Genomic DNA, 27,775 nt, shown 5'->3' on the forward strand with positions numbered 1-27,775 from the left:
TGCTGGTGAGAATGCAAAATGGTACAACCACTTGGATGACAGTTTTGCAATGTCTTACAAAACTAAACATACCTTTAACATGCAATCCAGCAATGCTCCTTGATATTGACCAAAAGGAGTTGAAAACTTCTTTCCACATAAAAAGTTGCATGGGAATATTTACAGCAGATCTATTCATAATTGCCCCAAATAGGAAGCAACTAAGACGTCCTACAGTAGGTGAATGAATAAATAAACTGTAGAGCATCCAGACAATGAAATATTGTTCAACACTTAAGAAATGAGTTATCCAAGACATTAAAAGACATGGAGGAAACGTAAGTGTATATTTTACTAAGTTGAAGAAGCCAATTTGAAAAGGCTACCTATTCTATGATTCCAACTCTTTGATATTCTGGAAAAGCCAAAACTATGGAGACAGCAAAAAGATCAGTGGTTGCCAGGGGTTAAGGGGGAGGGAGGAACGAATAGGTAAAATACAGAGGTTTTTTGGGGCAGTGAAACCATTCTGTATGATACTATAATGGCGGATACATGTCATTATACATTTGACAAAACCCATAGAATGTACAACACCAAAAGTGAACCCTGATGTAAACTATGGATAATGATGTGTCGATGTAGGTTCACTGACTGTAACAAATGTACCACTCTGGTGTGGGATGTTGATAGTGGGGGAGGCTATTTGGGGTGGCAGGGCCAGGGGAAAGAGGTATATTGAGAATTTTCTGTGCTTTTCTCTCAGTTTTGCTATGAACCTAAAATTGCTCTAAACAGTAAAGTTTATTTTTAAAAAAGAAAAAAATGAAATAGGGAAATGAAATGAATGCTAAAATAATCTTCCCACAAAGAAAACACCAATCCTAGACAATTTAAAAAGTTATGAACATCCAAATCCTCAAATAACAAATAATCCTAATCTTGTACAAAATATACCATAGCATAGAAAATGAAGGAACACTCCATAGATCGCTTTATGAATCTAGCACGATTTTGACACCAAACTTCTGAACACAGAGTCAGTATACTCCCGTGCTTAACCTGGACACTGAACCAAACCACACTTTACTCTGTGTGCTAACATAACTTGTGCAGTTTCTTTGCACTCATTAGCATGTTTTTGTTCTTCCAGGAGTCTTCTGCTCGGCAAATGGTTATTTGATTCTTCATTATATGAATTTCCCGAAGACTCATCAATTCCTCAGTGTCAAACATCAACAGACAGTTGACACCCTGATTCTCTGAATCCTCCTCTGTCTTTCCACCAATTCTAGACCACTGGATCTTGAATGTTTACCCCCTCCTAATCAGCTCTACCTCCTTTAAAAGACCTGCCTTTAAATCAGACTTTCAATTTAGTAAGTCCTGCCCTTACCTTTCTCTTCTCACAGGCACTGTCGAAGCTTCGCAGAGCTGGCATTCTCGTACAGCTGCAAGCAGTGGTCTCATCAAATCGTCAGATTTGTCTCATCAACAGGCTGTGGTGCTGGTAATATCTGAGAGGCAGATTTTGACACTTTAGAAAGATAGTATTCAAAAGGAAATTTACAGGACAATCTCACTCATGAGGATAGATGCAAAAGTCCTAAACAAATTCTCATATAATTGAGTATAGTAATTATAACAAGTAATAGGTGATAACCAAGTTCAGTTTATCTCAGGAATGTAAGGTTGGATTAATATTAAAATATCAATTAGTGTAATTTAACACACTAATAGATAGAAAGAGAAAAATTATATGATCAACTCAGTAGATTTTGAACACATTTTGAACATTAATATTCATTCAAAGAAAAGCAAGTCTCATACCAAATTTAACCACAATTATACACATTTGTTAAACAAATATTTATAAGCAGATTCAAAATAGCTTATATAACCTGTTGCAAGCCCTGCATGTGACTGAACAGGCTTAGGTCAGTATATCACTAAGGATATGGAAAGTAAACATAACTGTTAGTAAAATGCTGAAAGCTCTCCTTGTTAGGTCCCACCAAGACAAGGGACCTCTATCACTATCTTGTCTTTTCAACCTTGTATTAGAAGCCCTAGCTGATGCAGTAAGAAAATAAAAGTGTATAGACTAGAAAGGACAAAATAAAAAACTCTTTAACTAGATAGTAAAATTATAATCTTCCTAAATTATGAGACTTAGCTGAATATAAAATCAGAATAGTAAATCATTTGCATTTCTATTAACCAACATTCAGGGACTTGAAGAAAAAGGTTGCTGTTTACAATAACTTCTGGAAATATAAAGTACATAATAATAAATCTAACAAATGTGTATAAAATATTTATGGAGAAAAAAATGTAATCATATTCAAAAGCACAAAAGAAGAACTAAATAAATGAAGAGATAGAGTAGGCTCAATGCATTAAAAATTTTAATATAAAGGTATTCACTCTCCCCAAATTGATCTAAGGATTCAAAGTGATTCCAATGAAAATACCAACAGGTTTTCTTTTTTTTTCTTTTTTTTTTTTGTAGAAATTAACAAGGTAATGTGGAAAACAAAAATGCTAAGAAAGGTCAAAAGAATCCTAAAATCAAAGAACAAGGAGGGGTGATGGCTCTTACAAGATACCTGTAATTATTATAAAGTTGTCATGATTCACACAGTATATTATTAGCACGAGAAAAAATGAAAGTATCAATGAAATGGAATACATAGCCTGGAAGTAAATGCATATATCTATGTACATTTGATCTATAATATATGTGGAAGCACAAATCAGCCAGGATGGACTTTTCTAAGTGGTGCTGGGAAAACACTCATCTACAGTTAAAAAAAATAAAATTGGATCCCTACTTCAATAAAAAAATCAATCAAAACCCTAGTAACTTTTTTGTAAATATGACAAGTTGATTCTAAAATGTCTCTGGCAGTTTAAGAGGCCTAGAAGAGCCAAAACAATTTAGAAGAAAAGGACAAAGTAGGAAGACATACTTCCTGATTAAAAGCTTTAGTATAAAGCAATGGTAACAGAAAGCATGTTAGTAGTCAAACAGATCGATGGAACAGAACAGAAAGTCCAGAATTAGACTCATTCACAGACGGTTAATTGTACTTCAGCAGAAGTAAATTTGATTTAAAAATAAACATAATATAATACTAAAGGTGAACTAAGATATTGAGTAATATATGCAAAATGAGAATGACAAGACTTAAAACAGTCTAAGGCCACTGTACTGTTTAGATGGAGAGTACAGGTGCTAACTTACTTGACTTTCTAAAGTGAAATAGGCATTTTTTAAATCTTAAGTGTAGCCACCAAAATAGAATGCAGTAGAAATAAAATGTATGCCTTCAGATCACAAAGGAAATAAAAGGAATTTTTTAAAAATCCATTCAAAAGAAGGCAAAAAGAAAATTTCAAAAATAAAACATAGAAAATGGTTTAAATAGTCCAAAATGAAACTAGAAATAAAGCCAAATATGTCGATAAATCACAGAATATGTAAGTGGACTATATTTGCCTAGTAAAAGATAAACAGTATCAGACTGGAGTGCCTATTATGTGTTGAGGATGGTGCATGGCACGAGAGATAGAAAAGTAAGGAGCTTATGGTGAAGGGAGAAGTCAGGCGAGTGCCACGAGCTCTGTCTGAGGACAGAAGTCATCCCGGGTGCTACAGGGGCACAAATAAGACAGGAATGACCCTCTCCGTGGAGTCACATGTCTTGCCACTGTGTTGAGTTACCCAGGTTAAAGACGTAGAGAAAGGGCATTCTTGGCAGAGAAAACAGCTTGAGCAAAAGCACAGAGGAGAGAAACAGCTTGTTGTTTAGGGCTAACAGGCAATTTTATATTATTAGTCTGGGATGTGAATTTTGATGGATGATGAAATGATCAACTCTTTGACACTTAAACTGTCAGGGACTCATTTCATTCTCCATCTCAGCAGTCCAGCATCCAGAAAAGGATCATATTGAGAGCAGTGTCTAACTCCGTGGAATCAGCCCATAATGGAAATTAGTGGTTATTGCTAAATAAGGATCTTTATCTTCAAATACTCCTGTGCCTCCAGGAGTTGGTATATTGCTTAGTGTACATAAATTTGCAAATCCAAATTTGCAGATTGGATTCTGACGATCATTTATTTCTATATCCTACCTAACCCTTAAGAATGAACTCATCTGTTACATCCTCCATAACTTTCCCTGTATGATTTTTTTTTCCCCTCTCAGATGATATTGTATTCTCCTTTGGCTTAAGAAATTTTTAGTTTACTCTCACTCTTAATGTATTTGTTCCTCTATACTGAAATTTCCAGGAAGACAGAGACATGTCCATTTATTTTAGTTACAATACAAAAGCCACATAATGGATGGGTGCTTAGAACTAAAATGATGGAATAGTTGCTGTACTTTCTACAACTTATTCTTCCAAAGATCTTTTTTAAATGCTGTTTGGTTCCAGTTGTTAATGATAAAATTGGATTATGCTTTTATATGAATTTTAATGATTTTTGTATTCTTCAAAATAAAAGAAAAAAAATTTAAGTAAGTCTGGATAAAGACGATTTGAAGACCCAGCAGTTGAAATCGTGGCCTTTTAAGACAGCATGGATAAAGCCCATCGGCAGACACCTCTGCAAAGTAGCCCTGCAGCTGGCTGATCTCGAAACCACAAGAAATGTTACCAGCTGCTTCAGTACCAGGCAAGCGCTGTGTGGAGAGCCCCTTACAGCTCAGGGAGAAGCTGGGAAGCCAGCAGAATCTGTCTACGTAAGCACCCCCTTGCTGACAGCATTCTCATCCTTCTGGCATTTCCTACTGTGCAAGACCGATATTTTTTTCAGTGATTCCTTTTATTCTTTAGTTATGCCTCAGACTAAATTACTACTACTAAATCCTAGATACGTAAGATGCTTCTCTCTCGCTCGCTTTTTTAACATTTTCCATCAGCAAACTTCATCAAGTAACCTCAGAGTTGCCTGTTCCATTTATTCAGTGGGGAAAAGCAAAACAAAGATGTATGGAGTGCACCTTCCATAAAAGCACTCCACATCTGTATCTCAATCCATCGTCCCAAAAGTCCCAATATAATAATAACAACACTAGTGTTAATAATAAGAGCTAACATGTATTGACCTTTGCATGAACTCTCCCATTTGATTTTCATACCAACCATAAGAAGCAGGCATACCCTTCTCCCCATTTTACAGATGAGAAAACACTGAGGCTTAATTAAGAACACAACTAGGAAGTTCATGGCATTAAGATTTGAACTCTTGTTAATCTTTCCAGTGGCCACACTTTTAACCAATGTGCAGTATTGCCTCCCTGTAAATTAGACAGCACTTTCTCCATTTTAGAAAGGAGGGTATAGGTTCAAATTGTGCTCCGATCACACACTTAATGCATAACAGAGCCAGGGTTTAAGCCCAGCTGTGTCTAACCCCCAAATCTCAGTGCTCTGTCTTGCAATCACACCTCACTGATGCAGAGAGCAAGCTTTCTGTTTGAACTTTAAGAAGGTCAGCTGTCTATTTTTCCGTTCATGGTCTACATGTGGGACTAACTTTGATGTGTTGCACATACTACAGAGGCAGGGATCACAGCGAGGTTAAATAACAATGAATTGAGATCCAACTCTCAACATGACTAGAAAAGCAAGCCCGGCCCAGACTATGAGTTGGTTCAATGCAAGCATCTCGGTGTTTCAGATGGGCTGATAAGAAGCATACGACTTGTGCTACAGACGTACCCTGGCTCACTTTCCTCAGGTTTCTTCCAGCAAGGGAGCAGGAGAGATGGCTGTTCTCCTTCCTCCCTTGCTTCCCGGAGGTTCTCTTTCACTTTGGTTTTCTAACCTGTGGCTCCACCAAGAACATGGGAGCACACGTGGCCCAGTAGAAAGAACTTGGGGTTTTCATCAGCCAGGCAGGTATTCAGGATCATCCCCTTGACCTGCTCTGGACTCACATTACCCGTGGTGTGGTTCTATCGCCAGCAGCATCAGCAGCACCTGGGAGCACGTCAGAAACGGAGAATCGCAAGACCCAGCCCAGACCTACTGAATCAAAATCTGCATTTTAGCACAATGGGTGATTTGCATGCACAATGGAGTTTGAGACTCTTTGTTCTAAAGCATGATGACTAACATGTCAAGCCTCAGTTTTCCTTTCAGTAAAATGAGATTGATAGCAGTGTATCTTAGAGGGTGGTAGGAAATGCAAAGGGTCTGACACAGAACCTGAGTCAGTAAGTATTTACTAGAAAAGCTCAATTACAACTTTACGGTTGTTATTATTATTATCCCAATTCCCAGTATTTGGAAACCACAAAGGTTTTTCCTGCACTAAAACTTTTTTTTTTCCACCAACATACAAAGCTCTTTGGGATTTTTTTTTTTTTTCTTCTTCTTCAGAATAATAAAGAAATAAAAGTCCTCTCCTTCATCAGGGTTACATTTCTTTCTCTTCTTCTCTCGAAACATCTTGAGTTGTCTGGACACTCTCCGGGTTTCTCTCCTTCCTCTCTCTCTTATACTCACTGCAAGTAGGCTTTTATCACCAACACTTCACCAAAAACAAGTTTTCTTCAGGACACCAGTGATTGCTGTGTTGCTAAATCCAAGGGTCACTTCTCAATCCTTATCTCACTCACTGTCTCAGCAGGATTCTTCCTGCCATGCAGTACATTCTCATTTTGCTTCCAGAACACCGCACTCCCCTGGTTATGCTCTCACGTGGCTTGCTCATCCTTTTTCGTCTCTTTTGTTGGTACTTACTCTTTGGTACTTGTACATGATGGCATGCTGCAGGGCTCCGTGTTTAGAATAATTTTTTTCTTCATTTACCATCACTCCCTGGCGACCTCATTCAACGTAACGGGTCATCTATTAGGCGATGACATCTCAATTATATTTCTAGCCTGGAACTTCTCTCCTAAACAACAAACCCATGTATACAGCTGGTTATTGCCTTCTACAGACATCTGCATAGCTAGCTTGCTTTCTTCCTTCATCTCTTTCCTGAAAAAGTCACTTTCTCAGTGAGGTTTGTCCTGGGCATCCTAAAATTCAAACTCTCCCCACCAAACAATTTGCATCTTCCCTTCCTGCTTTACTTTTTCTCCTTAGCACTATCTAATACATTTTTATTTCTGTATCATACATCTTACCTCTTTCCCCCGCTTTGATAAGCTCCATAAGGCAAGGGTATCAGTTTTCCTTGTTCTCTACTATATCCTTCATGCCTAAAGAGTGCCTGGCCATAGTTTTTGCTCAAAAATCACCAAATGAATGTCTGATCCCGTTTCCCAGATGAAGGAACACAAGTTCAGGAATGCAAGTTCCCCAGGTCACAGAGCTAGTAAACTTCAGCGCTGTGAACTGAATGCTATTCTATCTGACGCCACATCTCTTACTATTAATTGATATCACATGGTGCCTCTTTTTGGAAGAGTTTTATATGATTACTTTAATTCTTCAGCTTTCATTTTGCGAAATGCTGTGTTTGGGGGGAACAGCACAGAATCCCCCCCAAAAAGGACTGCATTCTCTACCAAGACATAAACATAGTTGAATGATAAGGAAGTGTCAGGATGACATCTTGCCAGAGGCATCATGTTCCCAGTGGTCCTGTTTCAGAGAACTTGATTCAGAGCAAAAAGGGAAACGTGTAATGTTCCTGCTTCCTCCCTTCCTGTCACCCCCTCCTTCCTCGGCCTCCACAAACAGTTCTAGGGTGTTCTTCCCACAGAACAAGCATAGGAAGTGAAGGCTTGTCACATTCCATGATTCCCCTAAAAATAAGGTCTGGTTTAGAAAATCAGGACACACGCATGCTACTTTCCTCTGACTGGACAGTTAGAAGTCGGTGTCCCTGCCTCTTCGTGCCTCTGCAGCCACAGACTAGGACTGCTGGAAAGGAAGCACACTTTGTGCAAAATTCTCCTCCTCGCTCTGCCGTCTTCCTGCGGTCAATCCGAACTTCTCAAAGTTTCATTTTCCTTATCTCTAAAACAGAAATAACAGCACTCCTTTGGAGGGTGGCTGCTAGCATTAAAGATAATATACCCGAGTGCTTAGGGCAAGGCTTACAAGCTCTTAGAAAGTCTGCTTGTTTCTGACAGCAGTTACACTGATCTCATTTGTAGGATCTGTTGCTGCTTATTCACTGCAGTAGGAAAGCAGATGGCTTGGCTTCCCTCGGGAAAACGAAAAGAGCTTTACAGATCCCGGCTGTGTGTTATTTTGCTGTATAAACACTTTGCATATGTTATCAATGGCTCTGTAAGGTAAGAGGAATCAGCTCCATCTCAGAGATGTGGAAACCCAGGTTTGGGGATGGTAGAGTTGGCTCTGCCTCATTTAGTCGGTAAGCAGCAAAATGAAGATTCCAAGTCAAGCCTGACTCCAAAAAGCCCATCATTTGTACCTGAACAGCACCTCCACAGGTCCCCCACACCCCTCCCCCCACCACACAGGCTTCTTTATGGATTTTACGACACGCCAGCCATGGTTTTAACCGTAGTCCTTGAATTCTATCCTTATGTGTCTCTTTAGAAGGGCCAAAAAAAAAAAAAAAAAAAAAAAAGAATTTATGAGAGGACATCTCAGGAGGAAAAAGATCAGCAATCACAATGCTTCTTGATTTTGCCTCTTCTGAATTTCCTTCTCCATCTCGGTTCTAATCCCTCCAGCTTCTCCCTGCACCTCGGGCGATGTGGCATAAGGGTAAGAGATGGATTTGGCATTGGACTTGGGTGGAAATGCATCCCCTCTACCTGACTGCCTTGGGAATTTTCTTGAACCGAATCTCAGTGCTCTCACGTAGAGAACAGGAATAATAATACCCACCTAGTGCTGAGAGGAAGGATGGGAAGAGCTCAGCCCTGTTCCTCTCACTGGATACGCCGACACCAAATGTTTATTTGGCAGAATAATTTATATAAATTTGCTTTATGTTTGGTATGGATGCCACAGGAGATTTAGAAGGAAGAGCGTTCCTCGCTTTGCAGCCCAAAAGCGTACGTCCTTTGGAATATCTCTGAGCATTTTCCCTTTTCTGTTACCCTTCAGCTCCTCTTCTGAGAAGGAAACGGATCTTTTATTTACACTGTTCAGATCCAGATGTTTCGATTTAGAAGTGTTCTATCCTGACGATTTCACTCACATTTTCCAACAGTTTTCAGGAAGCTTGGGGCTGATTCTGTTTCTAGTCCATCTATCACAAGCAGTTAAAGCAAGAGTCTCATTAAAAAAAAAGTTACTGATTGAACTATTAATCAGTATTACTGATGGAAGGGTGATTGAACCGTTCCTATGAAGCAGTCATTCTCAAATTTTGTTCACCATTACAACCCCATCACCGAGACAACACTGACACACAGCAAGAATTCAATAATGAATAAATGAACGAATGGACAAATGTTCTTTTTGACAGTGTGCCTCTATGGGTCAACACATTTGAGCAAGCACCCCTAGTATATATACATTAACTTATAGTTATTTTTATTTAGTTATTATATTTGTATACCATTTTATTAATATACTTTATGTACACTAGGAGACACACACCAAAACAGAAACTAAAAAGGATGAGGCAAAAAGTAAGTACGAATAAAAGTTCTGGTATTGCTTTCTCATGTGCCAACAATTCTCTCCTAGGACTTCAGGGGTGCAGAGGCCGGGGTAAGACATGTAGCAAGAGTGACCCCCAAACAACTGTTTTAGCTGTTCATCAGTCTGTGCCCAGAAGCTTAAGCTTCGAAGTCTCTTATCCTTTCATTCTCTCCTTCCCTGCCCCCAGTGAGGAACCCAGAAGCCTTTGCAGAAGTATATTAACCCTGCACTCCTAAGAAACACACAGTCTTTCTTCTTTGGAAAAATCAAGAAGGAGGAACTTTTTATATCTTCCAGAGACTACACATAGAATTCTATGCTATCGTTTGTCTCCTCCAAAGTTCCAAGAAAATAGTCAAAAGGTGTATTACACACATGTTATTTCCAGGTATTAAAAAATTAAGGCAACACTGCAGCCTCACACACCTCAGCTCCTTCTCCTGCTAAAACTGCAACTTCCAGGAAAGATGGAGGAGTCGTCTTTCTCTCTGCTCCCTACAGCCGGGGAAAAGTCAGTCTTCCTATCCTCCTTTCCGAGAATCTTCTAAGTCAAGGGTTTTTTTACCTTAGAAGTCTAAGAAGATCATGTCACAGGAGAGGGAGGTCAACTGGTAGGGGAAAAGTAAGTGAAAGAGAGAGATGAAGTCGGAGGAAGTCAAAACCTATGCAGGGATGGGTTTGGAGGAAGTCGTTATGAAAGTGAAATTGAAAGGCAAACTGAGAATCTCCATGGTAGCTATTGGTTGAGAGAGATTTTGAGAGCAAGAGAAATGAGAAACAAGAATTTAATGAAGGGAAGGGAAATCAGAATTACACCATGGGATAGACATCAAATCCTCACAGATGTTCTATACAGAGTTCTAATAAACATCTGAAATACTCTGAATTATTTTCATCTGACAGACCGCTTCCTAGAATGAGACGCCATGCTAGATGATGTGAAGCCCTCCTCCTGTTCACTTCATGTGAATAGTAAAGAGGCTCAAATCTTTTTTCAAAGTCTGGAATAGTCTGATAAAACGATACATCTACCTTCCAAAAGGGTCTGAGACAGACTCAAGTATTACATTTCCTCACTTTGAACTGGACTCATCGTAACTCAGTGCAACCACACTTGCACACATAAACAAAGAGGCATGTACAGGTTTGGTAGGATTTATAATAGCAAGCAATAAATAGATAAGTTAGAGAGAGCGAGAGGAATGGAGAAGGTAAATAAATGATTAACACTAAGTAATTTTACCAGAAGTTAAAAAGAATAGGGTAGAGCTACATGCTCCAACCTAGAAGATCTCCAGGATATATTACTCTGTGAAAAAAAAAATTGCAGTAAAATATGTATAATACAACATGATTTTACTTAGGTTATTAAAATCCACAAAATAACACGCTGTACTTCCATGTGTGTGTGTCTCTCTCTTTCTATATACATATAGAGGGAAGGATAAATCCTTTAAAATTGCTGATATTGACCAACTGTGACCTACAAAAGCAACAACTTCATATGATCCATCCTAGTAATTGTAGAGGAAAAGATATAGAAGGGTATATGTCAACTAATAACAGTGATTATCTCTGGAAATGGAAGTGAGACTAGGGATTGGTGCTCAAGGCAACATTTGAATTATCTGAGTTATTTGAATTTTTATTACGTAAATTTTATAGGCATTACTTATACAATTAAAACTAAGGTGAAATGTATGTTTAACAATAAAGGAGGGAAAGAAGACAATCAGGGAGGAAGGAAAACACCACGTGGGAGGCCCCAAACACCTGGAGAGCAACGGAAAGTAGGTAAAAGGAGAGTTTTGAAAACAGAATAAAATAACGCCATTCGCAGCAACATGGATGGGTGTAGAGATGGTCATTCTAAGTGAAGTAGGCCAGAAAGAGAAAGAAAAATACCATATGACCCCACTCATATGTGGAATCTAAAAAAAGAAAAAAAGAGGACACTAATGAACTCATCTACAAAACAGAAACAGACTCGCAGACATAGTAAACAATCTTTTGGTTACTGGAGAAAGAGGATAAAGAGGATGGGAAGGAATAATTTGGGAGTCTGAGATTTACAAATGTTAGCCACTATATATAAAAATAGATTTTAAAAAGTTTCTCCTGTATGGCACAGGGAACTATGTTCAATATCTTGTAATAACCTTTAATGAAAAAAAAATGAAAATGAATCTATGTATGTATATGCATGATTTGGAAACTGTGCTGTACATCAGAAATTAGCACATTGTAATTGACTGTACTTCAATTAAAAAAAAAAAAGAAAAAAGGAAACAGAGACTTTGAGGGTGAGACAAGAAAACTTTAAAGAAATATCACTGTGATCACTTGTGGTTCCAAGCACACCTCAGATATTTTCTTGCAAGATTAAGCAAGTATTCAAATTTTGTTCAACTGATCAGAAAATAATAAATAAATAATGAAGGAAAAAGACATCAGAGGCATTTGAACTCACTAGGCAAGAGGGAGCCAGAGTCAGAAGTGAAGCTGCCATGAGATCAGGGCCTTTGGGTGAGTTTCAAACAGACTTACATGAGTCACGTATAAGATGTTAATTATCTCCTGATGAAGATTATTTCTGTTGGCACAATGGAGAAAGGAATCAACCACACATTTTACATAAATGACTGGAAAACGTGGGGGAAAATTCAGTGAGGCAAGACTGTTAATTCCAGCCATTCTTGTGTCAGTGGCTGGTTCTCAGGGAGACACGACAACTGCTCTCTCGCAGACCGTGCGCTGGAGCCCACTACAGTGTGTCATAGGCGTAAAGAGCTCAGTAAGGCACGGTTAGTTTGATCTTATTTATGGGCCTTCAGCTTTCAAGTTTAGTGGCTTCTTTTGGGGTGAAAATGACTTTGAAGTGTTGAAAGGTAACTGAAAGCTAAAAACTGTATACCTTTATTAAGTGTGCACTTTGGGCCCAAAACATTGGGATTGGTACATTAATATGTATTATCTCATCTAATTCAACCAATGATCCCACCAGAAAGATCTTTTTCCTTTTCTTATCGAGGTAAAATTGGTGTGTAATATTATATAAGTTTCATGTGTACGTTATATTTCAACTTACGTACACACTACAGTGTGCTCACCATCAAAAGTTTAGATTCCATCCATCACCATCCATTTGATCCCTTTACCCATTTCTCCCTCCCCCAGACCTCCTTATCCTCTGGTAACCACTACTCTGCTCTCTGTATCTATGTGTCTGTTTTTGTTTGGTTTGGGGTTGTTCATTTGTTTTCTTTTGTTTTGTTTTACAAGTGAAATTGTACAGCATTTATCTTTCTCCACCTGACTTACTTCACTTATCCCAGTTCCCTCCAAGTCCATCCATGTTGTTGCAAATGGCAAGATTTCATCTTTTCATGGCTGAGTACTATTCCATCGTGTATATGTACCACATCTTCTTTATCTAGCCATCCATTGATGGGCATTTAAGTTGTTTCCATATCTTAACTACTGGAAATAATGCTGCAATAAACCTAGGGGTGCATGTATCTGTTCAAAATAGTCTTTTCATACTCTTTAGATAAATAACCAGAAGGATCTTATTGTGGTTCCTAGATAAGGAAAATGAAGCTGAGGGAGATCAGGTGATCTGCCCGGTGTTACAAGGCATATAAGCAGTGGGGTTGGAAATGGAAGACAAATCTGTCTAATCCAAAGCCTGGGCTTTATTTCAGAGGGAAAGCAGGTTGGCAATCACTGCTTCTCCACCTCCTATTCATGGTTCATTGAGACAAATTCTGACTCTGTCCCGCTCAGGGCTCCACCTCTGGCCCATGCTTTTGTCCTTCTGTCCCTGTGGTAGAGAATTTAGGGATTCTTTCAACCCATGAAAGATTTAGACAGGAGAATACTAATCTAAAGACATATATAGTACTTAAAATGTAATAAACACAGACATTCACAAACTGCTCGTGTAAAACTCCTAGGTGAGTACAGTACTACATGCTCTCTCCCAGCACTCACTTAAATGCCAGACCCAGTTCTGGCTCATTAGTTTTCTTGTGGTATTAAATATAATTGTGCAGTCAGTGAACTCTAGGTATGTTAACCCATAATGATACATTCTTGATCGTGCTTGTCACACGTTTTAGTTGCTCATCTGACATTTATAGTAATTGGTGTATTCACCTGTGAGAGAATGTTGATGATTCATTCAGTCGAATCACCAAAATTTCCTATCGCTCCTCATTCAAAGTGCTGGCATTCCATGAGGTAGGTGTGAGTTTTATCACCATTTCCCAGGCCAAGAAGATACTGAAGCACAAAGTTTCGATTGTTCCCAAGACCCCACAGCTGACATGTGAAGCCCTCACCATGATGTCTTCCTTATTCTAGGGGGAAAGATTTGGGGTCACTGGTCACCCAAAAAGGCATCCTCCTGAACCCCAGAAGGAGAAGTGAGAGACTGAGGAGGTTATTTCACCTGTTTTTCAGTTTTACCTGGGGTCACATGAGAAAAAGAGTTAGAAGAAAGGCTGGAGATAAGAGAGGAATGTAGAGACGGTGAGAGGGGTGGTACTGGCTGGACTTGGTGCCACAAACTAAAATGAAAGTGAAATGAAAACCCCGAAACTCCCAGGAAACAGTATGAGGAGGCCCTGGGAACTTGGCAGAACTTAAAGGATAAGGGAGGAACAGGAAGGAAGAAGGCACAAACCAGCTCACCCTTGCGCAATCATTTTTCCTGGGGGTTAGGCTGTGTAATCTCCTAATACCGAATACATTATCATCCATCAGCAGATGCCAGAAGCTTCGTCATGGAGGGCTAGGACTGTACACGACATGAACAAAAAAAAAAATAGAATCTATACTCAGCATTTATTAACACAAGGCTCTAGGCTAGGCTGAGGGAATAAACATAAATCTATAGATCCTAGTTTTTTTCAGTTTTTTAAAATAATAAAATTGCATTCTTATCAATAAAAGCAATTGATTCCATGTAAACTATTTTAAAAATTTTGCACGGTATTTCATAAAACAAATTCACACACTTGAAATTTTTGTGTTGTGCTTGGGACACAATGACTAAAATCTTTACTATGGCATGCATTAGTTCTGTGACTCTAGGTAAATATCTTAACCTTCCGAGTCACAATTTTTTCATTGTTCAAACAAAGATAATAAAGTATTTCCTGCCTTTCTCATGGAGTTCTTTTGAGGATCAAAATAAAACTAAGATAATGTGTGTGAGAATAAGTTCTAATGGATGGATGACACAAAGAAACCAATGTAAGGCATTGGCTTTACTGCTGACAGATCTCATTCAGTATAGAGCTACCCTGGGCAATTTTCTTGATCTTCCTAAACCCATTTCCTCAACTATAACATGGGAATAACAGTAGGAGTTTGTTAAAAGGCTTAAATGAGATAGTGTATACATAGTACAGTATCTGTCATATAGTGAGTGCTCAAAAGTTGGTAACTATCATTCACTTATTTATTCCTTCAGTCTGTATTTATTGAGCATCTATTGTGGGACTAAGGATATAGCCATCAACAAAATATACCCCTGAATTCAAGGAATTCATATTATAATGGAAGGAGATGGGCAATAAACAGAGAAACAAACCATATGTAATATATCAAGACATAAGTGTAATAAAAAAAAGTAAAGAAAGAAAGGGGGAGTGACAGAGGTTCCAGGATGCATCAGGTAATTAGGGAAGACCTTTTTGATAAGATACCATCTGAGCAGAGACATGAAGGAAATGAGAGAAAGACCCATGGGACTAGGTAGAAGAAAATGGTTCCAAGAAGTGGAGGGAGCAAGTGCAAAGGCTCCGAGGCAGGAATATGTTTGACGTTTTCCAGGAATAGCAGAGGCCCACATGACTGGAGGACAATGAACAAGCACAGAGTTGTAGAAAATGGTTCACTGAGGAACAAGGAGCAGGTAACGTAGAGCAGCATACACTATGGAAAGGATGAGAATTTTACTATAGAGGAAATAAGAAGCTATTGAGATATTTTCCTTTCAGGCACAGTGGAAAAGAAGGGGACAAGGGAAGAGAAAACTGTAAAAGCCCACATGAAAGATCACAGTTAGATTAAAGTAGTAGTAGTGGAGAAGTGGCCAGATTCTGGATGTATTTTGAGGAAAGAGCTGGGAGATTTTACTGATGGATTAAATATGGTTTAAACAAGAGTTCAGTTTTGGATACACTATGGTGGAAGATGCCTATTGGACACTGATGTAAAGATGTCAGTTAGGTATTTGGATATACCAGCATAAATCAGAGGGGGATTCCAGGATGGAGATACAAATTTGGGAGTCATCCATTTTGGGATTAGACGCATTTACTTAAAGAGTCCATGTGGATAAAGAAGTGGAGATTAAAGGATAAAGCTCTGAGGCACTTCAAAGATTAGAGTATGGTGGAATGAGGAACTAACAAAGGAGAATGAGAAGGAAAGACTAGTGAGGTGGGAAAAGACCTATGAGAGAGAGCCAAATGTTAAAGTCAAGGGATGAATGTGCTTTCAGAAAAAGGAAACAATCTGCTACTTCCGGTATGTAGGGTAAGGTGAATTGTGAGAACTAGTCATTGAATGTGGTCATGGGGAGGTTTTTAGTGACCTTGAAAAGCACTGTTTTGGCAGAGCAGTAGGGATGAAAGCCTTGTGAGTGGGTTCAAGGGAGAAGAAAGGAAAAGAATTGGAGACAGCAAGTTTAGACAATACATTCAAGGAACTCTGCTGCCAAATAAAGGAAAGAAATGGGAGAAGTGAATTGGGGTGAGGGGATCAAGGAACTGTTTTGTTTTGCCTTAAGATGGAACCTATTAAAGCATGTTTGGAACCTATTAAAGCATGTTTGGAACCTATTAAAGCATGTTTGGAAACTAATGGGGATGATTCAGTAATTAGAGGAAAAATAAGTGATACTGAGGAAAGAGGACACAATTGCGAGAGCCATGTCTTGGAGTAGGAGAGAGAAGATGGGATCCAGGAGAAAAATGGAAATTGGCCTGAAAGAGGGATGGGGACTGCTCATCCCTTGTGGAGGGAACCAAAAATAAAGGTCATCAAATGAGACTGAGAAGGGTACAGGAGGTGTTGGAGATTGTAGACAGCCACCTCAGGCACTCTGATAATGCTTGGACCAGAGAAAAAAAAAGAACCACTGGTCAGCACTAAACATCCTTTTGGAGTTGGTGGTACACTCCTTATATGAAGGAAGAACATTGGCCATGACATGTTAACTTTCTCATTACTAAGGGTATGACATCATTTAATGGAATTTTTCAAATGTATTAATTTAAAACACATTCTTAAGAAAATTTTCTCCAACAGTATTTAGTTCTATGTTTGTTATTGAAAGTATACATTAATAATTCTCAGGACTGTAACTGTAGTACACTGAAAGGCACGTCTTTATTTCACAGATATTTAGCAAACTTGAGGACTTGGTGATGTAGATACAAAACTTTGTGTGCTCACTATTTCATTTGTTCATCTTTCTATTCTGCCTTTGTCTTTTCCATATGGTAAGCTTTGATCTTCTCAGAACCTCTCTCTCTGTCTCTCTCTGTGTCTCTTTCTCTGTGATAACTAATCCTATAAGATAAACAGACTTCAGAGATTATTTCTACATCCTATGAAAGTAACCTTAACCTCTAGAGTCTTTAATTTTGATTGGTTGTCTTATTTAATAATATTATGCCCTGATGATAGTATTTAAGTTGGTATCTCTGTTCCTTGAAAGAAATAAATACTTTTGAGTTTTCTTTGTTAAGTGAGACCCTTATTTGGAAATTCCCTTTTTTCCCACATTGCTGAAAGTTAAAAGTCAAATAAAATCTATGACTGTTGGATTTCTTCCTTAAACAGAAAGTTTAAACATGCAATTTTATTTAAGTTAACAATGACCAACTCAACAATAATAAAGGTATAATATTCCACATTGTAAATGACCATACTTCAACTAAAAACAAATTTCTTGTAATAAGCTATAATGGAAAAGAATCTGAAATATATATACATATGTATATATATAACCGAATCACTTTGCTGTACACCTGAAACTAACATTATAAATCAACTATACTTCAATAAAAAATAAAATTTAAATAAAGGAATATTTTAATATTAATTTTTTTCCTCAAACAGATTGAGATTAAACAATAATCGATTCTAAAGCTCTTTGTTGTCTTATTTCTATGAGACTCAATTCCAAGATCTAGTCTAATAGGGACTAGGGCTCCATATGTTTCTCACCTTAGGAAAAAATTCTATTGACACTAACTTAATGACAATATTTAACAAAGAAAGTAAATTTGAAAATACATTTATTCATTCTAGGAAGAAGGGTTGGCTTAGAAGACCCCTTTTACTTTTATGTATTTTAATATTTTATTCATTTTTGTTTTTCAATAAATGTGTACTAACATTCACCTTTTAATAGTTCCCATATTTTACTATCTCCATCAACATTTAACTTTTTCCCCATACTCTTAAAGAAATGGGTCTATTTACTGGGAAATAGGTTGACTTTATTTGGAGGGAAGAAGAGATAGAAGTGTTAAGGCTGATTCTTGAGCCCGCAAAGCAACAGCACTGAAAATGTAAGGCATGTGGGTTTCGTTGCTTTCCCAAAAGACCACACATGTTTAACAGGAGAATGAACTACACAGAAAGTGATTTGGCGCCAGCTTCTCAACAAGTCTGTCTTTTCTGATTCTAGTCCGAATAAAGTCAATTACTTGCAGATTTTAAAGTCATATGACTTCAAGGAAAATGAATGATTAGGACCATTGGCATCACAAGAAGGAGAAAGACTGAGTTCTGTTGATCAGTCTGAAACTGTTAATGATTATAAGAACATTTTTGTGTGATTTAAACATATGGAAGAGGATTTCAAGAAAATATGGCCCCACCTGAATAGGTATAATAAGTCATAACTTGGTTATAGACAGTTACCATACATATACTAAGAATTTGGATGTTTTATGCAAATGTCTGTTCAAAGAAAGGAAGAAAGGAAGGGAAAGAAAGAAAGGGGAAAATAAGGGGCAACTAGAAATGAGACAGAAAAAAAGATGATTTAAATAAATAGGAAGGAAGTCTATGGTATAGCAATCTTTCATGGCCTATAACCTACCAATCACTCCATCAAAGCAATTAGATCAACAGATAACTAGCCATATTAATAAAAACTAATAATTGCAGTGTACCAAGTGCTTTCAATATATTATACTGTTTAATCATCACAACTCCCTGAGTAGCTTTTAAAATTAACTTCATCTCAAAGGTGAAGATAAAGCCCAACAAGAGTGAATAACTTTTTCAAAGTGACGTGGTTGGTAAGTTGCAAAATTAATTCTTGAATTGAACTAAGCTGCCTAATGACAGTGTCTTTCTTTCCTAATCCTTACAGGAATGGGACAATTAGCTTCTATTAATCTACCTTCTTCAGCTTGTTCGCTTTCCCAGCATGCTATAAATACTTTAATGATTGTTAAGTGATGTCTGCTCTCTTCCTGGATAAACTGTTTCCACTAAATTGTATGTACAGTGGTTCTACTAACTTCATTTTCAAGAAGAAAAGAAACAATCTTTAATTAATATATTTCCTCCTTCTAATAAAGGCGATTACATTGCTAATTAGAATCACAGACCTGGGGAGCTCTTAAAAATTCCCATGCCCAGGCTCCACCCAGACCAATTAAATCAGACTTTGGTTAACACTCCCAAGTGACTTAAACATGTGCCTATAGTTGAAAATATATGTATCTCGTACCTAAATTCGTCTTAATGGAACCCAAGAAAACATTTATTTGGTAGCCACATCATATTTCTGAAGCATTTTGATCATAATACTTTGTCCCAGATACTGCTTTTAAATCACCTTTCCTCCACTCTGAATTCATGTATATGCTCTTGGGATTCCAGACCAGATCTTACTTTGGGCTCAGTCGCCTTTTCCATCACGTCAGGCAGTTAAGACATCTTTCAATGCTGTTTCTACCAAACAACTTATTCTTTTCAGTTTCATGTCAGACATTAACTTGATCATCATAATTTATACGGGCTTTTCTAAGTTACTGACTAATATAAGACAGGGTTGAAACAAGAGTACAACCTGGTGGCATAACGTTAAAGACCTCTCTCCAGGCTGGCGTTGATTCACTTATTAATCACCTCCCTTTGCCATTCATACCATCTGAATTCTATCAACTTCCATTTCGCAGATGACTTTTAACATCCTGATCATAATGATGAGATATTTTTAAATAGCTTCCATTTAAGAATCTTGTGGGTGCTTCTGTGGCCTGTGTGAAGGATAGCCTCTCTGTTATCAGAACTTCATATCCCAGCTATGACCATCCAGCCTAAAGTTGATCAAATTCTGTTGTCTTTTAATGAGCAACGTTATCTTTTTAAAAGGGTACAACTCTTCTGTCTCAGGCTTGGCAATTAAAACTTGGGAGCAGCTAACAAGAACTGGAATCTCCTTTGGGAGTTAATGAAGATGAAGAATTAGAGACGTGGTCAGAAGTATCAACAGCCGCTTAAACACTGAGGGTGGCTGGCTGTGTTTGCAGTGTCAGTGTGAGTGAGGGTCCTAGTTACAGACACACCTCTCCAAGGCAACAGACAGATCCACATCACCAGTTAGGGAGAATAGTCTTTTTTACTCTGGGGGGAAAATCCAGACAAGACCTTTGAAATCCTCAGAAAGGATAAGAAAGCAATCTTGAGAAACTCCCCAAAATAGCTACAGCAAAATGAAAGTGACCATCTACCCGTCCATAGAATAAAATCGTATTTTGGTCAGCTGGATCCTAAATTAATAATCTCTTTTTGTATTTTATGAAACAGCTAAATGCTTTATTTCTGACTTGTCTCTAAAACTTTGGGAGAAATGTGCATGTGTGTATATGTGTGTGCTGAAAATTTAAACAATACAGAAGTGGATACTGAAGCCTCTTCTATCTTTTCCATTTCCTAGAGGTAACAATGACTAAATATTGAGTAGTTACGTTTCAACTACTTTACCATGCATACAGAGATATGGTTTTATAATACAAATAAAATAATACCATTCAACAATGTGCTTTTCTATTTTGTAACAAATCATACCCTTCTTATCAGAATATATAGGTCAACTTTTTTTTTAAGAATTGCAAATCCAGCATATGGTAACACCTACATTCTTCCTGGATGACCTGTTTCCACTAAATTTCATGAACAGTAGTTAGAGTTTTTCCATGTTTCTCTATTTCATGAAACACAATATTGAAGTTTTATATATGAATTTTTAAACAAGTGTGGAAATATTTGTTAGGATACATCCTAGAACTAAAAGAGATCAACAAAAGAGACATTTAAAATTATAATAGCTATTTAAATATTTGACAATTTGTTAGTACTTATTGGTGTTTGACATTTAATTAACATTTTTAAATTTGAAATTTTTAAGAAATAATAATTTTAGCTTTGATTTATTATTTAATTATCAGTAAGGTAAATCTTACCATGACAGTTATGTTCATATTATTAATTTATTTTTCTACCTATTTATTTGTTTTCTTCATTGGCTTATAAGTTTCTTTATATACTATTGATCTTTACTTTTTGTATCTAGATTGCAAATTTTTTTCTCAGTTGTTATTTCTCCTTTAACTTTATTTATGGTTTCTTTTGCCCTAACAACATTTTAAATTAGTCTTATCAATCTTTACTTTCTTTTATAATTTATGGGCTGATACCATATTTAAAAAGAGGTTCTCCACCCCTAATATAAAAATATTTTTCTACATTTTATCTTTTTATGTAGTTTGCATTTTTATTTAGATAATTTGCCCACCTGGAATTTATTCATGAATGATCTGAGGATCTAATTTAGTCCAAAATTGGTTCATAAATAATTTTATTTTTAGATAAATGTTTTATTGTGTGGTGGTTAATAGCACAGGGTTTTTCAGTCACAAGGCTCTTTACTAGAGACACAACTCAGCCTTTTTTGTACCTCTTGGCAAGTTATTTTCTAACTGCTAATTCTTTCATCTGTAAAACGTGGACACTTCCTACATATCTAGAGGAGCCATGAAGAATAAATGAGGACATCCATGAAAGGACTTAGCACAGGATTGGGACATGAAAAGAACTTAATAAATATCACCTATTCTCATTATCATTATTTTATTTTGAAATAAGCAATCATAGGGCCTGGTGTATTTTCTCAATTTTTATCATAATTACAGCATCATTTGTGAGTTTACTTGTAAAATTTTTGTCTCCTCCACTAGATAAGCTATAAGCATTTTAAGAGCAGAGACCATTTCTAGCACAGTGCCTGGCTCACTGCCGGTGCTCAATAAATATTCCATGAATAATGACTGGAATATGTGTTGCACATTTAACTATGCCTTGAAATGATTTACTTTTTAGAACAATCTTACAAGGTAAATGTAAGATACCCATTTCAGAGATGAAAAAATTGAGTCCAGAGTCAATGAACTGGGGCTGAGGATGCACAACCTAAATCAGAGCCTTGGTATCCCTACTGCTGGTAGCAGAGGCATGACTGGTTCTGGATGGGGCAAATGTGTAAGTGTGGGTCTCAGCGTGGCACTTCTCAGGGCGACCTGCCAAGTATGACTTCTAGTACATCCAGTCTTAGCGGTTTCCTTTACAGAAAATGGAACTAGGTCCTGCACCAAGCAAGACAACAAATTTTGTACATGTCCCTGAGAAGCTAAAATAGATCCTCATCGCCCCTGTATGGTAGTAGTCAAGACTTACTCTCTGCATATTGGATCAGAATTCCATTCTGCCTAGTGGCCAACTCTCCAATAGATTAACAAACAGGTTATAACCTAGTTTCAGAAAGGAAAAAGTGAGTAAGTGAAAGAACTAACACCACTACAAGATGATTTATGTTTTCCTGTATCTGCAGGCTTTCTGCTTGTCCTGGCTTCCTGCTGTACATTTGTACAAGACTGGCAGCAAAACAAGACTTATCAGGAAACTGAAACTTGCAATCAAACAGGAAAGGCCACCAACTAGATAGCATGCCCCAACACTGCTCTGTCAGCATCACAGCTCCCACAAGTACCTATTCATGACACAGATACAAATTTGAATCTATAGCAATGTGAAGTTTATTTCATGCCATCTATTCGAGAGTTCTTGATAGGAAATTCTACATGCGGTTTTTCCAGTAACTTTGTGGCACTGGGAGTCTTTTAATGTCTCTGGGAATAATATGTCTGCAAAGCTAACCTTAAAGAGACTTTTAAAGCAACAATAAATTTTGTCTACGTGAGAGAGAAGTGCATGTTGGAAAGGAGGCATCATGGCTACTCATGGTGACTAAAAGGGGCAAAGGGCTGCCAGTGACCCTCATGGAGGCATTTCAGAAGAAAGAGATGTACAATCCAGGCTGAGGATGGTGGTGTGGAGAACTCTAAGACTCACTCACTCATGGAGAAGGAAGTTATCAGTGGAAGTAGCTCTAGGAAGTCACCAAAGGAAAAAAATCACTAGGCCAAGACATGGAGACAACCTAAACATCCACTGACAGATGATTGGATAAAGAACTTGTGAGATAGATAGATACATAGATAGATACATAGACAGATACATAGATAGATAGATATAATGGAATACTACTCAGCCATAAAAAAGAATAAACTAATGCCATTTGCAGCAACATGGATGGACCTGAGATTGTCATCCAAAGTGAAGTAAGCCAGAAAGAGAAAGAATAATACATGATATCACTTATATGTGGAATCTAAAAAGAAAAAAAAAAGACACAAATGAACTTATTTACAAAACAGAAACAGACTCACAGACATAGAAAACAAACTTATGGTTACCAGGGGTCATAGGGGGTGGGAAAGGATAAATTGGGAGTTTGAGATTTGCAGATACTAACTAATATATATAAAATAGATAAACAACAAGTTTATACTGTATAGCACAGGGAACTATATTCAACATCTTGTAGTAACCTATAATGAAAAACAATATAAAAAGGAATATATGTATGTATATTATGACTGACGCATTATGCTGTACACCAGAAATTGACACAGCGTTGTAAACTGACTACACTTCAATAAAAAATGGGGGAAAAAAATCACTGGGAAGTATCTATGGAATGAAAACAAATGGAGTCAGAAACCATACCTCCTGCTCCAGATGCCCATCTGCTAAGGCACAGAACAAAGGACATAAATAGAATGCATCTGAGTTCTTAGTAAAGGAGGCAAGCCTAATACAATAAACATCAGTAATAAGTATTATTTTATTAAATGGAATTCACAACCAAAATGTGATAATAGAAGGACATTCCTTCAAAAGCATAGGTCTGATGAGAATTATTCCAGGCCAGCTGGGGTAATGGGGGGGAGGTGGGACAGAGGTCTAGGAAGTGAGTTTTATGAACAGTCTCAGGAGACATCTGGCAGGACCTAGAGCAGACCTTTGTCACACAATAGGCACAACACACATATTCAAGTTAGGAACGTTTTTGGCTGCAAATAGAAAAACTAACAAATGGTGAGTTAAACAATTGAAGACTTTGGTCTTCGAAAACCTACCTCTTTTTCCACGCCACTGCATTTGACAAAATAACCTTTGTAACTCAAGCCTTCCTGTCTACATTTCAGGTAGGAAGAAACAGACAGGTGATGAACAGAAACCAAAGGTTGCTGCTTGTTTTATTCAACAAGAGATTCTCTCCCCCAGGGTTGTCTGCTATCTCCAGTGAAAAGAGCATTGTCATAGGCCCTCCCTTACTACCAAGAAAATCTAGTTGTTTAGCTGGTCTCATTCTTACTCTGAAAAAATAAATTATTATGCTAGTAAAGGAGGAAAAAGATACTGGGCAGACAAACTGCGTATCACAATAGGAATTAACATTTTAAATAAATCATATAATTATTATTTAGTACTTAAACTGAATTCTTTTCCTCTATATGAAAACTATGTTTAAAAAATATAACCAGCTAAGATATACCATGATTTTTATTAGTGTATTTTGACTGTTTCTCAGTTTAAATAATCTGCTAACTTCAAAATTTTTTAATTGGCTTGGGCCTCTCTCAATCTCTGAAAGATATAAAGATGGTAGGTTATAAAGGTTTACATATCACAGAGTGAAGTGTGGTGGCAACAGAAAACCTCTCCTATCTGGATACTTGGTTGAATTAGTTAAAGCAGAGAATTGAGTACATTTGTGACCTTAGTTTTGAAGCTTAATTTCAGCTTCAAAGAAAGTAAAACTAAAGAAAATGAAAGATATTCCCAGGATAAATTATAATTCACAAAGAGGAAACAGACCAAAATATGATCAACTAATCTTTGATAAAGGAGCAAAAGTAATACAATGAAGAGAAGAAAAGTCTTTTCAATAATTGGTGCTGGAACAATTGGACATCCGTATGTCCAAAAATAATGAATCTTTAAACAGACCTTATACCCTTCACAAAATTTAATTCAAAATGGATCACAGACCCAAATTTGAGATGGAAAACTGTAAAACTCCTAGATTTCAGAGGAGAAAATCTTGGGGATGGCACTGTTATTTTAGGACAACACCAAAGGCATGAGCCATGAAAGAAATCATTGATAAGCTGGACTTCATTAAAATTTAAAAACTTCTGCCCTACAAAAGGCACTATCAAGAGAATGAGAATACAAACCATAGACTGGAAGAAAATATTTGCAAAAGACATATCTGATAAAGGACTGTTATGCAAATATTTAAAAAACTCTTAAAATTCAATGATAAGCAAACAAATACCCTGACTAAAGAATAAGCAAAAGACCTGAATACACGTCTCACCAAAGAATTTATACAGATGGCAATTAAGTATATGAAGAGATGCTCACCATATGTCATTAGGGAATTGCAAATAAAACAGCAATGAGGTACCACTACGTATCTATTAAGATGGTCAAAATCCAAAACACTGACAACACCAAATGCTGATGAGGTTGTGGAGCAACGGGAACTAATTGCTAGTGAGAATGCAAAATGGTGCAGCCACTTTGGAAATGTTTGGCTGTTTCTTACAAAACGAAATTTACTGACTGTAACAAATGTATCATACTGGTGTGGAATGTTGATGGAGGGGGGTAAACTGGGGAAGGGGGTATGGGATATATGGAAACTCTCTCTACTTTTCTCTCAATTGTGCTGTGAAACAAAACTGTCCTAAAAAATTAAAGTTTGTTTTTTTTTTTAAGCCAAAAAAAAAAAAAAATTAGAAGGAAAGGTAGGGACCTCTCATGACCTGAGAATCTAAAATGTAAGATGGTTTAGAAAGATGGAATATTCTTAAAGTAATTTAGACAGCAAAGTCATATGAGAAATAAAGAGGGCAGCTGAAGAAAGTTCTGAAGCCAGACAGGAAGCTCTTTATTATACCCTGATTTTTAGAGGGCAGGTAGAAAACATGAACAGAAAATGCATGTCAAAGATACATAAAGGATTTCTTAAAAAGAGTCTCAAAAAGCTAGAGCTCAGGCAAAATTTGGGATTAAAAAAATCTAAAAAATGGAAAACAAAATCATCTCACATCTTTCTTTAATTTTAATATGGATACTTTTATCAAATCACATGACTTTAAATTTAAAAGTCTAGAAATTATGTAGCGTTGTGAATAAATGATATTTTTATGGCATATATAGGAAACATTCAGAAAGTCTCCTGGGGGTTTGCACTCAACAATAATCAACCACACTTAACATTTTGCTGTTTCTCCTACAAGTCTTCTTAAAATATTTGAACTGCTGTCAAATAAAAAGATTTGATCAGTTTCAAACTCTTTAACTTCTTTTCCCCCTTTGACTTCTTTATTTTTTTTCTTAGCACTTACTACTACTTAACATAATACATTTTATATATAATTTATTTTTTAGCCTTAAAAATAGTTTCTTGTTTAAAATATTTCTCATTTATTATTTATCTCCCCTATTAGAAAATAAATCTAAGGACATAGAGTTTTTACTGCTTTAATCCCAGAGCCTACACCACTGTCTGAGCAAATACCAAATATTTGTTGAAAGGTTTGACAGACTGACCAAATGAGTGGAATGTTTCCATGTAGTTTCAGAGGCTAAAATTGGTACCACACAGAGACAAATTTGGGGTCCACAGGAGGAAAATCTTTCTAATTAGAGATCTCCAACCCTAGAATAGAAGCCTAGAATAGGAGCCAGAGTCCCCATCATAAAAGAGGCTAGATGACTGGGAGACTAGGTGAAAGCTGAATTCAAAGACCGCTAAACAGTTTTTCAGCTCCAAGATTTTATGCTTTTCAATAGCAACTTTCCCGGTAACCAGAGAATGAAGAGAGTTCACATGTTTTGAGCAATAGTCCATCTGTGTGAATCTGTACTGAATGATGGATGCTTATGAGCTGGGGGAGAGAGCTCCAGGGTCTTGCTGCATGATCATATTGAACACTTTCCTAGCCAGTGTTTTCAGCCATTGTCTTGGATGCTGACATAGAGAGCTTGCTCCCCACATCTGAGGCTGGCATAAACTAGGAATGATGGTAAATACTTAAAAGAAAGACTAATTCTAAGAGATCTCAACCAGCTGGAGCAAAGTAGGTGGTGGTGAGGGTGAAGGAGAAGTCAGAACTAGCTGTTTGCAATTATGCAAGCTGGGGGTTGTGTTCAAGGAGGAGGTGAAGGGGACACAGGGATGCTTCTCAACACTGTGACTCACCAGAGAGGATGAATAAGTCTTTGCTGGATTAGAGAAGATCCAATAAGATATCGTGAGCCTGATAAGGTTGAAGGAATCAAAACTGGGACAAGAGTGTGAGAGAAAAGACGCAGGAAAAAGCTACATCTTTAGAACTAAGAGTGAGCATGAGGTTCTCCAGACATAGAGGACACGCCTGCACTTTCAGGTCGAGCTGCAGTTCCAGCTCCTCTGGGAAACCTTTCCTAACCTCTTCCACTCCCAGATGCTGACTTGGACGGCCAGTGACACACACGGGCTGCGTGTGCTGGTATAGTATCTTCTCTTACCCCTATTACAGCCCTTACTGTATGATATCACAATCATCAGATTTTTTGTCTCTCTCCCCATAAGCACGCACAATTCGTAAGGGCAGGTTTGAGCCCTAGTCACTGTCATAATCCCAGCACCAAGCTCCAGGCGTGGTCCATAGAGAACACCTCAGAAATCCTTGTT

At 37.4% G+C, this 27,775-nt stretch overlaps 1 long non-coding RNA gene across 1 annotated transcript in view; it reads right to left on the reverse strand.

Moving 5' to 3' along the window:
• Nucleotides 1-1,135: 1,135 nt before the first annotated feature.
• Nucleotides 1,136-27,775, reverse strand: part of LOC116155801 (uncharacterized) — a 62,278-nt gene continuing 35,638 nt past the window's right edge. Inside the window, exons 3-5 of the long non-coding RNA XR_010381953.1 lie at nt 14,275-14,380; nt 12,050-12,172; nt 1,136-1,496 (exon numbers count right to left, since the gene is read on the reverse strand). This is a non-coding gene — a long non-coding RNA (uncharacterized LOC116155801). The remainder of the gene's footprint in view (nt 1,497-12,049; nt 12,173-14,274; nt 14,381-27,775) is intronic.

The sequence above is a fragment of the Camelus dromedarius genome, chromosome 8 (genome assembly GCF_036321535.1).
Source record: "Camelus dromedarius isolate mCamDro1 chromosome 8, mCamDro1.pat, whole genome shotgun sequence".
Classification (NCBI taxonomy): Eukaryota; Metazoa; Chordata; class Mammalia; order Artiodactyla; family Camelidae; genus Camelus; species Camelus dromedarius.